The 17880-nt window shown below is 39.3% G+C and overlaps 1 long non-coding RNA gene across 1 annotated transcript; it reads left to right on the top strand.

Annotated features, from left to right (window-relative positions):
* The first annotated feature begins 7763 nt into the window (after nt 1-7763).
* On the top strand, nt 7764-15780 carry LOC147914023 (uncharacterized). The gene is made up of 3 exons (XR_015555933.1): nt 7764-7833; nt 8721-8805; nt 15490-15780. It is a non-coding gene; the product is annotated as an uncharacterized LOC147914023 (long non-coding RNA).
* Nucleotides 15781-17880: the final 2100 nt, after the last annotated feature.

Raw genomic sequence — 17880 nt, forward strand, 5'->3', positions numbered from 1 at the left:
ACAGATAAGAAACCTTACCAAGTTTTATAAATCCAGCAAGTGCCGATCGTCTGACTATGGAGCCTGTGCATTTTGTTTGGCTAATTCAAACATAAGATGGACTAGTACCTGCTTGCGTCCTGATCTCTCAGTCATTGGAGTGGAGATAGTACACACCACAGGTCCCCAGATTGCTACATGTTACAATCACCTGGGAAGCTTAAAAAAAAAAAAAAATTCCCAACGCTCAGGTGACAAGTAAATCACAATTCTGGGGGTGGGAGCCAGGCATCAGTAGTTTTTAAAAGATTTCCAGGTGATTCCAATGAACGGTAAAGTTGGAGGCCACTATTATAAAGTGCTTCGCTAAGATTTTTAACCTTGTCCCAATCATTTCAAAGAGCTCAGTATCTGAAAGCTCAAAATCAGAAGACACGTGGGTACCCAATATCAGTTAGCTCACCAGTCCCTTTTGTATACAGTGTGGGCTTGGTACAGTGTTTGTTGAGTGACTCTCTGATTAAGCAGACGGTTATTATTTACAGTCACAGAGTAGGCACTTCAAGCTTAGCTCTGGGGTTGGTTTTAGAAAAAACAGTCAGGTTTGGCAGAATGCCAAAGGCATAAGGGAAGGGAAACTCATTCCTGCATATGGACCCTGGGAGTCGGGTCAGGGGCCTGCTTGAGTGAATGAACTGAGTGTTTATGGCGACCTCTGCCACTAGCAGCTGGTGTCAACAAGGCTTGAAGAAGTGGGTTTGATTGTTTTTAAAAGAGGAAGTAAGGTAAAAGAAATCAATTACGTGTAGGGCAAAAAAGTAAGGAATTTGGCGTTACACCATGTTTAGTAGTCTAGGATTGCCAGTCCAACTCTGTGACTCTAAGCCCTTTTTTCACGTTTCTCATTTTAGAATAAGATTAGTATGAGAAGAATACTTTCCTAATAAGATTTTTGTAAAAACTAAAGTGATAATAAGTGGTACAAGTGATATATAAAGTGGCTTATGCATATTAACACTTAAAAATAATTAGAAGTGGTTATTGCTGTTGCTATTGTTATAATTCTTGCATTAAAACAATTCTATGATTTTCTCTGATCTTTACTCACATATTCAGGCCCAGGCCTCCGTGTCTAGCACAAAGAGGCATGAGACTAATAAACTTCTGTACCAAATTCTAATTTTTAAACAGGGGTAGCTGTGTTTGCTTTTATACAGCTTCTGAATAGGTACTTCCAGGCAAACTCTTAATGGGCACTTAGTTCTTATGACCATCTCCTCTCCTTTTTTTCATTCTCTTGAAAGGACCAGTGCATGGCAAGAGTGGATACGGAACAGATATAGAAAGGCCAGCATGCTCAGTGTTGGTTGGAGAGAGGGATTATGAACACAAAAGAAAAGTCAGAGATTCTTTATTTGACAGTAATCTCAGAAAAAGATGAGTGCACAAGAGGTCCCAAAGAGAAGAATAGAAGATCTGAGACTTACATGAAGAAATAAAATGTGAGACCACTAGCTAAATATCCAAACTGGGTGTAAGATTTCAGGACACTACCCAAGATCTGACTATTCTGGTTAGCCTGGTTCAATGTTATAACTAGAGGAAACCCATCCCCCAACAAAGACTGATGTAGAAGATGGAATCGTATCTAATTGCTTACGAGGGATGTTATCAAAACTCAACCAGATTTTTGTCACCTAAAGGAGTTTCCATTATGAGGTACATAGTCATCCAAAGACCCATGTAGGTACCTGGATATGAGTGGAAAACAGACACCATCCCCTCTCCAAAAAAAATCAACTAAAAGGGGTTATTGTTGGGATCTGCATGAGTGAAAAGAAAAATATTGAGAAGAGCCAAGAACACAAGACTCAAAAGGTTCTAAATCATGAACTTGGAGCCAAGGCATCATTCTGGATGTCTAGAGATGTCAGAGGCATGGATCAGCCCTTAGCGCTTTGTCACTAACATGATACAATTACTCTTTGCTTGTTTCCTTCGTTCTGTCCTGCTACCAGCTGCTTCCTTTTAAAATCATGATTTCAAGTATTTTAGGCCATCAAGTCCTTTTCAGCTCCAGCTATGCGTCCTGACTTCTAGTAATGGCTTCCAGCACTGACTGGCAGATTTTAGAGAGAGAGAGACAGAGAGAGAGAGAGAGAGAGAGAGAGAGAGAGAGAGAGAGAGAGAGAGAGAGAGAGAACGGGAGAGAGACAGAGAGAGAGAGAGTCTGATTAACTCTTCTCAGTCCTTTAAGTTAGGCTCACCAGTCACTGAATTGCCTAGTGAACGGTTAACCTTGGATTAGGTGAGCACCTCTAGTCCAATCAGCTGCATTTAGGGAGGGGGACTTTACAAAGTCCAATATCGCTGCGTAGCCACCAAGGTCTTTGGTAAGGGGCAGCTTCCCTTTGAGGAAAATGTAAGTGGGGCAGGAATTATGACAGACACCTTCAGCACTTTCCCAAGGCCTCATAAATTAGATAAAAATGGAATCTGAATTCTGACCCTCCGGGTTTAAGCACAGGTATCTTCATTACATCACAGTTTCCTCTGAGATAGAAAAATGAGAGTTACCCCTTGGTCATGTAAGCCATTTCTCTCCCCTTCCACACACGTATACATGCTTATATTCACATACACTCACAAAACACATTCTCGCTCTCTTTCTCTTCATCTCCTTCCTTCCTTCTCTCTCTCGCTCATACCTCCACACACACACTCACACACACACACACACACACACACACACACACACACACACACATTCAAAGCCACACCTTACAGTGGTCCATGCCTAGACTCCTACATTCTCTGGCAAGGTGGAACCATGTAGATTTGCAACTTAAAGATTTTATGACTTTCCTCTCAGGACCAAGGAGTCAAGCAGTCGGTTTGATAAACTAATTTGCTTTAATAACTAATGGAGAAGATTAAGGCCCATTAACAGTTGTCATATGAACAATTTCACTATAGAAAATCCCTTTTGAATTGTTACTCAGTGCATTAGTGGTTCTCCTCATACAAATCTCAAATCATATAGAAAGAGATGAAACACTTAACTGTGACCATTATGGAGATCTCTGACAGCAGACAGCAAGTAGGTGTGTCACTAACCCTTGATTAAATTATAAAGATGGTCACCCTCTTTGTCTACATGTAGCTCCAGCACTCATGCCAAATTCCTTAGGGTCATTAACAGTTTCTTTCCTAAAAATGAAAAGATAGGAAAGTGAAATGTTTTCCCTTCTTCGCCAAAGACATGATCATGTCTATTTTATTTTTGACCCAAAATAAGAAACTTAGAAGTGTGAAAAAAGCTGGTAATGGTCAAAAGCCATGGGAGATAGGACTCTGAGTTAGTAAATGAGGCGGTTGCTCCCTGCCATTCCTCAAAAGAAAGACATCTTTTAGGGGTTATGAGAAATCCAATGGTTTTTGGAAAATCCTTGGCAAATGTCTAAAAATATGTTTCAAATGTTTTCAACTCAAGCAAATTAAAAACATATTTTTTTCCTGGCACTTTCCTCCTTCATTTTAAAATATATGTGTATTTTTCAGGGAAATTTTAGGCATGTGGCTCTAATTTTCACCTAACTCATCATGATATTGTTTCATAAGAGCTATTCGATGACTAAAAATCCTCATGAGTCTTTTTTTTATATAAGCCTTTAAAAAAAACACTTATTTCTTAGAAATAGGAAGTCAGAGAAACCAGAGGTGGAAAAGGGCAAGTAAGTCCTGTAGGCTTTTGCCTGACAGGACAGGATCAACCGTGATCCATTTTTTTTAAATGAGACAACTCCCTTAAGTCAAGTACTTTCCTGGAAAGACTGTCCCAGTTGGAAGGGGACTTCTTCGTTATGTGTCGTGATGGAAAGCAGCAGAAACCATTACAAACCTGCTGATAGTGCCCATATATCATTCTAGTGACCAGAAATGGTTCTGTCCTGTAGAAAGTCATTGGGTCTTAAATTATCTTCCATTATCTTTGAGAAGGTCTTAATGCCCTCCTGTGTATTCTGATTATTTCTGCAGTTCAGTTAGTCTGTGGATGTTCCTCTTTGTGGTTAATGTTGATAATAATAATATACTAAGATTTTCAGATAGTTCTCTAAAATGGGCAGGTTTCTGTGGCTGGACATCTCCACATATGCTTTACCAAATTCATATTTTCCCAATGCTATAATACTGTTCTCTCTTCTTTTTCCTGAATGCTTCTGAAAGAGGAGGTTTCTTTGTGCCACAAGAAGAGACATGAGTGCACACTTAAAGTATGCATTTAAATACATGTATGTATATACGCATGTGTGTGTGTGCATAAATATAGGCCGTGTCTAATTTTCTCATTCATTCAGCCTTTCAACAGATTTTTATTAACAATTACAATAGTCCAGGAACTATTCAAGATATCAGGGGTGCAAATTTGAAAAAGATAGAAATTCTGACTTCAAGGAGTTGAAAGCACAGTATTTGAGAAAATAAGTTAATAAAAAACTATAAGGTAAAACAGTAGAAGTATATTGGAGACTGAAAGTTGGTGTTTTCAACTTTCCGGGGACAATGAGGAAAGACTTCTAAGAGTAGCTGACTGAACTGGGTCTTAAAAAATGAGTAGAAATTCACCATGCAGACAGGAGCAGGTCGGTCTAGGCTGATGGAGCCATATGAACAGACCATTGGCCTATTTGGAGCCTGGCCACGCTTTTGACATGACTGGTGCTGTAGTGACAGATGGATCTGGAGAGGCCCAATGGAGGGCTTTGTAGGCCATGGAGACCTAGGATGTTATTCTAAAGGCAATGGAGATGATAACATGATGTTTGCCTTTTAGAAAAACTATTTTGGTGCCTTTATGGATGACTGATTGGGGGGTGAGGTGGGGAAAGAGACTAGAGGAAAGTTTGTCTATCTAAGATACTTATGTAAAAATCTGAGAGAGGGATGATTAGTACCTGATTTAAGGCAGCATCCACGAAGATAAAGAGAAAGGAATAGGGAGAAAAAACATTAAGGAAGTGGAAGTGACAGAATTGGTTGCCTGTTGGAGGAAATGAGGCAAGATGAGAGAAAGCGAGTGTCTAAGTTTCTGTTGAGGAGGAGAAAGTATGGAATTTGGGCCAGCGTGGTGAATTCTATTTAAAACACAGTGAATTTGAGGTGCCTGTGGGACATCCATGTACACAAATAGTAGGCAGTTCTGACCAGATCTTACAGGCTTCCTGCTGTATGGCTGTTAATGAAATAGCACTGGTAAGCAGGCATCCTGACCAGATATATTTCTTTGACAGAACTTCAAGGAACTTTCCACAGAGAAGATGGGCCCTACTTTCACACTCACAGCCATTAGCCCCTTCACTGGCCCCTTAGGTGACCTCTCATCTAGTCCTTGCCATAAGCACCGCATTACTGAAGGCCCACCGTTCCCCTGTTCTCACAGTTTCCATGTTGCTTGCTATTGACTGCTATCTAAGGAGGCTGTCATGCATGTGAAAAGTGGGATGTGCCATCAATACCCACCTTCCATGGCATTGATTTCATACAAAATTCACACTGCCTCAGCACTCACACTTTGTGACATATGCTCTGTTCTAGTGTTCTCTGTTTTTTCTTTATTAATGTCTCTGAGTTTTCTATATTTGAGAGGAAGTCGGTTTCTAATAATCTCTGGAATAAAATCACATATTAGTTTATACTAGTATTGACATGCTTGTATCGTGGCTATATCTCCTGGAACCAGGATCAGTATTTTAATTCTTCTTCCCTTTTTAAAATGTGTTTTCAGCAGTCCGGGGTAATTCCGACCTTCCCTACTGCATTGCCTCTGACCCCTCCGCCTGGGCTGCTGCCTCGTACACACAAAACGCAACACACTTACTGTCTCCGTTGCTTTTGTGGAGTTAAATCTCATCCTGCCCTGTGATGTGGATCTCATACCATTTTACTGTTGCTTAACATGTATTAATATTATTACTATTTACCTTTGTGGGTGTGTCTCCTAAGAGAGTATTTTTATACCTCCTTTTATCACCTAAAGTGCCCATTTTGGTAATAAGCACAAAGTTAAGAACTCAATAACTATTAATCAAATGAATGACTAAACATTCTCTGTAGTGAGCTTGGAAGCTGCAATAATATGGATATTGGAGTCAGATAGATCTGGATTAAAATTTCTCTTCAGCTATTTAGTTAATATACGTTATTTAATTTCCCAAAGCCTCAGTTTCTCCATCTATAAAGTGGAGATATTACAAAATGGCAACAATAATAATAGTAACACTGATTACATACTTAAAGTGCCTTAGTCATTCTTCTAAAAAGTTTACATATATTAACTCATTTAATCTTTATGAAAATCTTCTAAGTCGATACTATTATTATCTTCATTTTTCAGATAAATAAAGTCACAGAGCAAGGAAGTGACTGATCAGAGCTCCTTCTCAGATTTACTGTAAGGATTTAACAGGGCCACATACATAACACACTCAGCACAGGGCCTGGCACACTGTAAATAATTGATCAATAGATGTTAGTTCCTTTCCTTTATCTTGTCCATCTAATTCATTTGTAAAGCTCAGAGGGCTTGTTGGAGAGGTCAAACAAAACAATTGAGGAGACAGAGTTTTGAAAATGAAAAAATTTTGTATTATTTAAAATAATTAAAATTATTGTTATGATTACTCATCAGTCAGACATCAGACCTAAGTTCTGTGACTGAGGAACTCTGGTTTTACGATAGCAGAATGAAGAATACAAAATGCGTTTTTAGGGGCCGGCCCGATAGTGTAGTGCTTGATTTCGTGCACTCCACTTCGGTGGCCCAGGGTTCTCAGGTTTGGACCCCCGGCATGACCTGCATACCTCTCATCAAGCCATGCTGTGGTGGTGTCCCATATACAAAATAGAGGAAGATGGGCACAGATATTAGCTCATGGCCAATCTTCCACACCAAAAAAAAAAAAGAAAAAGAAATGCTTTTTTAAAATGAGTCAAATTTGTAAAGTTATGATTTCCACTCAGTGCTTGAGAGCCATTTTAAAAATACAAATCACTTATTTACTGCCCCCCGAATACACTTGGTATTATGGGATTTAAAATGGATTAATCTCTCTTGCCTTGGTGACATTAAAAATCTGAAGGGAAAAACAAAACAAAAATTCCATAGGTTGGCCTTGAAATTAACATGTGCAATCTTTCTTTTCAAAGTGTTTGTACTTGAAGTTTGAAGGAGACAGATCCAAGAAATGGGGAGATAAAGGCCTTTACTCTACATAAGGCTAATCTTAGCAGTGTTGCGGCATATTTTTGTCTTATGAGCAAATTCATAATTACTTTGTGTTTCAGCTCTTTTTAAGTCAAATCATCTGTATGTCGTAAAGTAACTTTGAACTAAATTCACATTTTATCTTTCTCTGTCTTTCCATGTGTATTTCATTTCCTTTAACCACTGGTTTTGAAATCCCTTTGCCTAAAGCTTTCACGTTTGTTTAGGGAGAGCTTCCCACACATACCCTCTAACTTGTCTTCTAGGCAGGGATATGTCCCCAGTGTCTTGAACAATGACTGGTGAATAATTCAAGTTAAACATTCAATTCAGAAATATTCAGTTTTTTGCAACAATGCAACCATCCTCCTTCTCACGGTATAGGCTTTATAAGCCTCTGCATCTTACTCCATGTGTCTTTGCTACTTCTTTTCCTCCCTCTTTTTTCCAGAAGATAAGACGTGAGTTTAATGGCTCCAGGAAAGGACCAAAAGAAAGGCAGTAGGAGGGCAGAAAGGAATACAGAAATATGCACAGAGGGCCCTGCCTCCAGTTCCCAGGATGCTGCAAACGTCTGGACTCTTACCAAGGTATCTGGGGAGAGACTGACAAACAAACAGTAGCCAGAAAAATTCCCCCCACCCCACCAAATACAAAGTTTGACCAACAAAGAGATCAAGCAAGTTGGGAGATTTTTGGAAACTTTTAAAACTTCACAATTTTTGTACTGTTCAATGGCCTCTGGTGATTGGTAACTGGTTAGCTCTCATTGTTTATTTTCATTTAAAAAAATCTTTCTTCAAGGGCAGAAATCATGGCTTATATTTCTTTCTTCGTAACATTGGTGCTTGGCACACAGTAGGCTTTCAGTAAATTCTTACTTGCTAAATAAATGTGATCTTTCTTTTTCCACATGAAAAGGTATTGACAAGTATCATAGAAAGAACTGAAACCAATATCTAGAAAGCAAACTCTCTTTCCAAGGGCGGCTCTGAACATAGAAACCTTCTACTATTTCCAGAATATTGAGGAACATGTGTAAATAATCAGATATTGACATTTCTTTTACGTATATCTAGGGCAAAAATAAATCTTGCATACCTTAAATAAAATTGGAAATAAAGAAACTTCTCAAAATCAAGGTGAAGAGAAAAGGGAAATGAAATAAGTAGAAAGCCCAAGAGAAAAAGCTCTTGTTTCTAGAGAAATATTAACCTGACTCTGTACATCTTTCAAACCAATTATTTGGCAAATAAGTATAAACCACCTTTTGGTACTTTTTATTTCAGTGTCTTCTCTTCTTATCTAACTTGTCATATATTTTCCTCTATCCAACTCTGTTGTAAGCTCCTTAAAGCAGAGACTATTATATGTTTTATCACATTCATAGCACTTTTTTATACAGTGGGTCTGTGTCTGTGTTCATTTCTGTGTATGTGTATGTAGAGATTCTCATATTTTTCTAATCTCATTTTAGGAAATGTGAACACCAAGAGGAAGAGCCAAGAACTGATGCTGCAAGTGAAATCTTCAGGTGGCATAATCACATACGCAAATCAATGGTATTTACTTGCATGTTCTTAGGTATTTATAGTGTTTTATGTCTTAACTAGTTGTATGTAATTGGCCTTATATGGAAACCTGTCCACTTGCAGGTGGACAGATCTATCTACAAACAATTGGTTGTGTCCAACTTTAGAGAGTTATTTAGTGGCATTCAAAATCAACCACAGTGTTAACATACTTTGAAAGACAGTTGCAATGCCTTCCTAAGGCACTCCTGAATTTGGTGTTTCCTACCGGCAACAGTACCTAGATTACTTTGTGAATTTGGACACCAGCTTTTGACTCTAAGAGCTGAGGTTACTGAAACCAAAGTTTGCTGAGTATCCATTGTTCACTCCTAAATTCACCATTATTATGTCTCACGTCAACCAAGATAATCATTTAGCTTTTGATGTTTCTTAGTTATGTAAATTGCCCCCTTCTTTATACATTTAATGTTGGAAGGATGGGAAGGCATAGTTCATCACAGAAAAAAAATCTTATTAATAGAAGATCAAGCACACACCAAGAATCCAGAGAACGAGTTAAAAACACTTTACTTTTTTCTCCTGAGTCACCTATAAATTTACGTAAGTCCTCCTCAGATTGGCACGAGGGAGTAGCTACTGTGTGTGGTGTTCCACGCAATTTGACGTCTTCTTTTGCCCAGACCTGCAGGGTTCCATTTCTTTTTCCTTTCAGCCTCAAGCCAGAGCATCAATCATTTGGTTTTATCTGGTTTCCCTGAAGCAGAGAGGAGTGTCTTTCTGCCTCTGAGAGTAGAGGATAAAGGAGGGCAGGCTTTCAGGACCCAGTCTCAAATTAAAGCCTCTAAAAGATAATCTTTTATTGCTAAAATGGACTCTGAGAACAACTTTGGGGGGTTATTTTGCTTTAAAGCATCTCTGATTCTTTTTAAGTTCTACAAAATACTCCCTTTTATTAGCCTAGCTTGTTACACCCCAGAAACAAGGAGGCGGCAGAAGGACAGCAAGTTTTGCTGTATAACATTAGAGGATACCACCACATTCTCCTGCCTCCTGTGCCTACACCTACCATCTTTTATTTCACTTTATTACTATGAAGTTGTTTTATCTGAACGTAACTTTTCCTGTGATCATTCGATTCAACAAATCATTGGTTGGACTTTGCAATTTACTCCCCATGTTTTATCAACTCATGTTCTTGAATGGAAAGCAAAAATTAGTGATTGCCTCAGCAACTGTTTATAGAAAAGCTAAGAGCCTTAAAACATAAAATAGTAATAATAATAATAATTGTAATAATAATGACTTTGAGGATAAACATTTCTGCCACTGTTCTAAGTGCTTTACATATCGTCACTCGTTTAATCCTCACAACAATTATAAGATGTGGACACTATTATCTTCATTTTACAGATGAGGAAATTGAGACAGAAAGAGATCAAATAACTTGCCCAATGTCACATAGCTAGCAAGAGGGAGAGTTGAGATTCAAATAGTCTGGCTCTAGATTCTAAGTTTATAACCATCGCACTACTAAAAAAAAACCATTGTGGACAATGCATCTATCACATATATTTGCATATAATCAATCGCTTTACGAAAGACATGGTTTAATAGGGCAAGGAATTGTGGCATGCTGGAAAGAGAACTGGCTTGCCAATCCCGTAGATATAAGCTTTAATCTCATCTCTGTTGCTTACCAATATAGGGTCTCTACTTGGGAATGCCCTTGGACTCGCCTTGGTTTCTGGCATAACTCAGTGAAGGAAAGGACCAGTCTGTCTTGCAAAGCCTTTGAGATATGTTGATTTCATTTTGGCCACTGGAATCAATAAATCAGGCACCTCTGGTCATTAGAAAGTGTACTTTCTGCTTCTGTTGTGTTCTACCATGACCCATTTCAAATACTTTTTAGCTCAATGTGCTGCAAGCCATTTGCCATCCAAAATTTGAATTATTAATGTAAAACTGTTCAAGATCTGCCCATTAAGGCTGATAAAGTTGTGTCTGATTAACGGGCTTTTCATAAATGCACTGACACAATCTTTTTTTAAAAAAATTAATTCAGCCTGCAAATGAACATCATCCATTTTGCTATCGTATTTTATCAGTCTGTAAAGTGCATTCTCACTTCAGTTTCCAGCTCTGAATGCAGAACACTGTGAAGAATGACAGAATTTTAATGAGAAAGTGAACAACATGCCATCAACACTCTTTTGCCAGTAAAAATGACACAACATCAAAGCTTTAAATCATGTTCCCTCCACACCTTTGGACATCTGTGATTCTGTCTGAGTCCTCAAAATCTGCTACATCCATCACCAGGTGCAGCCTTTAAACACAGAGGCGCTGTCTACTTCATCGGTTGGCATGACAACAGTTGTCAAATCATCCCTTGATAATGCTCTTTAATTGATTGTATAAATTATTCTGAGATATGTGATTGCAAAATGATGTACTGAAGCTCTTAAGTGTGCAGATCAGCCTCACTGCATTTAAAGATGCATTGCATCCCCTGCCTTTACCCAGGAAACTGACCCTCTTAGAGTGCTAGAACACTCAGGATGAAGCATAAATATTAAGCATTAAGGAAAAGTTTAAAGCAATGGCACAGTTAATTGCTACTCCAAGTGCATGTTAACTTACTAAAACCCAACAGGCTGTGTACTGCATGCAGATGTAAAGATATTTCTTAAAATCACATACAGAAATCAGTCTATTCAAAGATAGCATTATTACCAGAACTGAGTTTATGATCGTGTTGGTGGAGAAGTTATAGGCTATTTGGAGACATATGGCATCATCTTTCTTCATTAGCATGCCTTGGGCTTTTTCTTCTCATGATTCTCTATATACGGTTAGTGTAGAGTGTGTGTGCCAATGTATTGACTCTCCTGTTGCCTCCATCTCTCAGCTGAATGGCATTCTGTGATTTCTGGCATCTCTATTCAATTGTGAGCAACATGGAAGTGATTAACTTGGAAACTATGCCTAAAGCATCCTCTTATTTTCATTTCAAGTCTTTTTGTTTCTCTCCATAAAATAGCCCTTCTAGCATTCCTTTCCTCCCAAAGTTAAGCCCAATGCGATCTACATGAAAGTATAAGCTAGTGGTTCTCAAAGTGTGGTTCCCGGTCCAGCAGCAGCAGAATCACCTGGGAATCATTAGAAATACAGACTCATTAGAAACTCTGAGAGTAGGACCCAGAAATCTATGTTTTAACAAGCTCGCCAGGATTCTGATGCAGTTCACATTTGAGAAGCACTGAAATAGGCTGGTGTTAGTTGCACATTTGAATTACCTGGAGAACTTAGTTTTAAAACTATCAAAACATGGGATGCCCCTCCCAGGGATTCAGATTTAATTGCTTTGAGATGGAGCCTATGCACCTGGTACTCTAAAAACATTCCCCATGTGATTCTAATACGCCGAGAAGATTGAGGAACTCTGGTACTGGACAACAACATTGAATGTAAGATCTCTAAATGCTTAGGAGATGGTTGCTACCAGACTTACTGTTATGTCATTCTTCTTGTTTCTCTTTTTCAATTCCTATTTCACACTCATTCATTTAGTTGTACTTTCAGCATTCATTTACCGAGTATCTTTTATATGCCATGTACTGTACTCGGCTTTGGAGATGTAATGAGAAACTCAGATAGTCTTTAAGTTTAGGGGAGGGGCAGACAATAAATAAATAAACAACAGAAAGTAAATACATATATAATTATAAATCATGATAAATGTTCTGACAGAAACAAGTTGAATACTGTGATCAAGAATTCAGAAGACCTACTCTATATAGGGTGGCTAGGGAAAGTCTAAAGGAATGATATCTAAGCTGAAAACTAAAGAACGACAGTAAAAGCTCCATGATGAGATAGGATCTGGTCGCGAGGTGCAGGTGTGTGTTTGGGATGGGTAATGAAGTGTTTTGTGCAGAGGAAAGAGCATGTATACAAGCTGCACTGAAGGAAAAACACTTGGTGTGTTCAAGGAACTGAAAGGCGGCCATGGCTGACATTGAAGAGCGAGGAAGGAAAGACCCAGAGGAGTCTGGAGAGGAAGGTTTGAGGTCTGGATTTGACAGGAGATGCAGTAAGGAACCATGTAGGAGCTGTTGTAGGGCTGAGGAAGAGGAAGTAATACAAATAGATGTCCTCAGGTGATTTCCAGTCAGTGATGTCAAGGAATCTTTTTCACTAATCACTTTTCAGCAGGGTTCTAGTTGCTTAAATAGATTGCTGCCACTTCAGCTTAATGTTTTCACCCCTCGTCTTTCAGGAATTGGTCTTTTTGGCTAGAGTTGTTTGGGATGGTACACTGCCTAAGTTGACAGAATTTAGTATTGACTTTTATATCTAGAGTGATAATGAATATCTTAGGGTATGGGTCAATTTTCCTGGAGTGGCTTGGGGTCTCAGCTTCATCTTCAACTATTAGCAGCAGTGGAAAAGAACTATTTCTCTACTGTCTCTGTAGGGGAAAGAACTACTTATGTAAGTAAGTTATATAAGTAAGGAGGAAACTTAAAGATTTCTCCTTAAAAACATGTGTGAGTTTGTTTTGCCAGATTTGTGCCTCTTGTGTTCTTCTCTAAATTCATGTGCTAAATGTTTAATATCTTTTACAAAGTCTTTCTGCAAACTAATTTTCTAAGGTATATATATATCCTGGTTTATTATTGCCACAAGTTATTTCTGTCTTTGAATTTTAGTGTCTTATAAACATCAAAACTTCTTTGGAAGTAGTCCCAGTAGAGAGGGGAGTCATCTAGCCAAGTTACCTATCAAAAGGCACATCAAACAACCCAGAAATTAAGTGTCCATTTGCCATACAAGAGGTCTAAAAGTTTGAAATAATTACTTTAGATCATATCAAGCTTAAGGTTTATATTAACTTAATAAAGACAGCATGACAGAAACAATGTAATTTTAAAGGAGTCCTTGCAAATACTACCTATTAAAATTGTTTAAATGGAATACTCTGATAATTAGTAAGAACAAGATTTCTTAAAAAACATTTTTCACCATAAGGCTAAGGATACATACAGATAGAAACAGTAAGAATAGTGAATACACTGAAATGAAGACTGGAAACTTTAGCTGTTTCTCCGAGTAAAGTCATCGATGAGTTAATGATCTGCACTCTATCAAAGACCTTGTTCTTCGGTGGTTGTTTGAGATCCAGAATGAGAACAAGTCAATTGACACGCTAGAAGAGTTTAGGAAGATTGTACATTTCATTCTTTGGAGGTCATCCGAGGGCGACAAACTGAACCCTGTGAAGGACATTGAGTTGACTGAGAGGAACAGGAAATGGTGGGTGACTGGAAGAAAGAAGTCTCTTTTAAATTTTGTCCCAGTTTACAGACTTGATTTAAAAGTAATATTAAGATGGCGGCTTTAACTGGTCTCAACTTGTTATAAAAAAGCTCTAGACCTAGTATCTCACATAATTTTCCCTGGGGCAATATCACTTCTCTTTAAAAAACAACTTTGAAAACATTTAAATATATATGCAGAGAAAAATAACATTTTTTCCCTAAAATTACATTTATTGACAAGCAGATCGTGAAAAAAAAAAAAAGAACTTCACTTTGTCTAGACATCTGGAATGGAATGCAGGAATTATCTTTTGTATTCTACAAAATAATATACCAAATTATCTCCATTCACTCTCCATTTTCAGACTGTACTCCACAGGCACATTGTACAGGAAACATCAGCAGTTAGAGAGAAGCTGCGGAGAAAGCAGGCGTGGAGTTCACATATGTGCAGACGCGGAGCGTGCTGTGTGATCAGTAATGGCACAATGCATACTGGGGACATGTTTGTGTTGATAATTCCTCTGGGATAATTAAGAATGTCATTGTGAGCTCAGAGGGAGAGAGAAACTTCTAAAAGAAGGAATCTCTCAGACGGAGGAATGAGGACATCAATCATTTAATGAATATTTTTTGAATGTGTAGTGTGTGTCACACAATGGGACTACAAGAAGCTTATTGTATATTGGGAGATATAGACAGGAAAAAGGTAATTACAGGGGCTGGCCCGGCAGCGTAGAGGTTAAGTGCGCGTGCTGCGCTTTGGGGGCATGGGGTTTGTAGGTTCGGATCCCGGGTGCGCAGCGACGCACCGCTTATCAAGACGTGCTGTGGCGGTGTCCCGTATAAAGTAGAGGAAGATGGGCATGGATGTTAGCCCAGAGCCAACCTTCCTCAGCAAAAAAGAGGAGGATTGGCAAGAGATGTTAGCTCAGGGCTAATCTTCCTCAAAGTCGTGTGATAGCAATAATAAAAAATGCTAACATTTATTGAGCACTTAGTACCATATGACATGCTCTTCTGTCTTATTTAATTTAAACTTCACAAAAACCTGGGATATTTTTGTTAAGCTTACTATTACTATATCTATCACAATTGCTGTTGTTGCCCCATTTTCCAGATGACAAAATTGAGGCCCAAACAGTCTAAATACACCCCTAAACTCACTCAGCTCATAAGTGGAAGAGTGGAGATGCGAACCCAGCTTTGTGAAGCTCCAGAAGCCATGCTTTAAGCTCTCTGTTACACTGCCTCGGGGAGAGGAGGGCAAGTAAGGAGCACAGAGACAGGGCCCAGATCTGGCCTTGTAAAGGAAAAGACGAGTTGGGGAATGCTTCCTTGAGAAAATGACTTTCTAGTGACTCCCTGTTCTTTTCTCTTCCACAAGGATCCATCTGTCATTTTCCCACCAAGAGAACTCTAGAAGAAGATTGCTACTGGGCTCCCTGTGAGAGGCTGCACACCCTGGCTGTAAAGGGCATTGACATGGAGCTAGACCGCCTAAGGTGGAACCTTCACCTCTGCTTAGGAGCTATGTGACCTTAGGCAAGATTCTGTAAAATGGAGATAAAGATTTCTACCTCATAAGTTTATTATGGGAATTGAATTAAATGAGCTTATCTCTGTAAAACATTTACACATAGCGCACACTACACAAGTATTAAATAAATAAATTTGCAAAGGCTACAATACCAAAAATATCTGCAGAGATTCTTCTTTGGGGGAGTTGATGACAAACAGCTTTGCTTAGGAATGCCTCCTCGTTCCAAAATTTATCTCGAGTAGAATATCGAGGTTTTTGGTGGCTACTAGGGAGAAGGGCTTTGGGATGAGATGGGTTGGAGCCTCAGTCTTGGGTTTTATGAAAAGTGTGAGATTTGGGCTCAGACATTCATGGATTCAAATCTTGGCTCATGGATCTTGGACAAATCATTTAATAACTTTAGTCTCAATTCCCTCATTGGTGAAATGACAAAAATAACAATTCCTATAATTAAATGAAATTTTTTTTGTGACAAAGCTCAATATAGAGTCAGAACTAAAATGGTGACTTATTCATAGAACAATTTAGGACAAACTAATTTATCTCTGAGTTTCACTTTCTTACTATATATATCAAAGCTTATGGAAGTTATAGTACCTGTATATACATAGTATTAAAGTAGCTAAGAAAGTGATTTTGATTCAAGGAAAGACAAAGAAATGACTGAGACAGAAATGAAAGCTCATCAGATTGCTGTTTTCTTTGATTGTTTATCAGATGTAGTAGTTGACATATTTAGGGGTCATGTATACTGATGAGAGACAAATTTGAATGACTCTGGAGGCCAATTTTCTCCCTCCTTCTGGTAGCTTAGCAGAGAGCTGGCTCAGCCGGAGTGAGCTAGTTTGCAAAGACACAGCAAGGCCTTTAGCTGGTGTCAGCACTAAGGGTGGGCAAAGATCTTCCTAGCCCTCATGTGTAAACTTTGCCCTTAAGTAGGTGAAATTACTAGCTTTGTTCCTGGGCCAAGAGATCTCTTGAAATATTGTTTGGTACTCAGATAAACTGGGTGTTCCCCAGCCCCTCTTAGGCTAACCTTGATGTAGGGCAGGGCTTGTCCTCTCTTGGTGTGCTCTGTCACACGCCCAGCCTGCTGGCCTGGGCAAGCCCCTCTCTTTTGGAATCTTGGCCATGGTGTGTGTTGACTACCTGAGCCTGGTCTATGCTATAGAATAATGACAGTGCAATGCATATGCTCTTTTGCATCTCTCCTTCTGAATTTTTTTCCCAATAATATTAGCACCATGTGGCACAATTCATGTGTATCCATGATCCCCTTGCATAACATGTTCCAAAAATACGTGTCTTTAAATTATACTCTGAGCTGCATGTTCTCACAATAAGTAGCCTGAGGACCTGAGACCAACCTCTGGTGAATAGTTGCATTGAAAGAAATTGTGGGTAGAATGCGCCACACTTCATTATTTCAATTCTCTCTCTCTCTCGTCCTCCACCTCCTGTCTCTCTCTTTTCTTGTTGATGGATAATTGCAGTTGATTCATGATTTATTGAGATAAATGCACACATGATTCTACTGTCCAGTTTATTTTGTGAGGGTCTTTGATGATTTTAGAGGAAGGACCCATCTGACACTTGGGAAGAGGTGGACAAGAGGTGAGTGGTGTCCTCTCCCTGGAGTCTGGGAGGATGGAGTGGTGGTGGTGGTCACTGATGGGGGAGAGCTGTGGATAGTGTAGCGACAGGTTCACAAGGCTCCAAGCCAAAGACAACTTCCAGAGCAGCCCTGCATTGGGTAGAAATGCGCCTATACCGATACTCCTGCTGTGCTCAGGCATTGACTAGGGGCAGCTTAGGGGAAGTGTGGCCTTGGCACAAATGTGAGGGAGAATCCTGTGGCACAGCAGCTGGGTCTGTCAGGCAACCATGCTCCACGCAGCAGGAGACCTGAGTGGTGTCTTTCCATGACTGCTGCAGCTGTAATGGACCCTGCAGGATCTAGTCTCCGGTTACTTCCGGGCTGTGTCACCAACCTCTCTCCTGCTAGCTTATTTGCTCCTGTCATGTGGTCTCCTTGCAGCTTCCTGAACACACTGAATATTCTCCTGCCTCATGGCCTTTGCATTGATTTTTTCTAACTGGACAATTCTCACCATCTATGTCTATATGGTTTGCTCCCTCAATTTGCTTTTCCACTCAAGAGTTTCCTTGTCAGAGTTGCTATCCCTGACCACTCTACCCAAAGGAGCACATGTTCCCTGCTCCATCACATTCCAT

This window comes from Ceratotherium simum, chromosome 23 (assembly GCF_057802395.1).
Source record: "Ceratotherium simum simum isolate JZ-2026a chromosome 23, ASM5780239v1, whole genome shotgun sequence".
Taxonomy (NCBI): domain Eukaryota; kingdom Metazoa; phylum Chordata; class Mammalia; order Perissodactyla; family Rhinocerotidae; genus Ceratotherium; species Ceratotherium simum.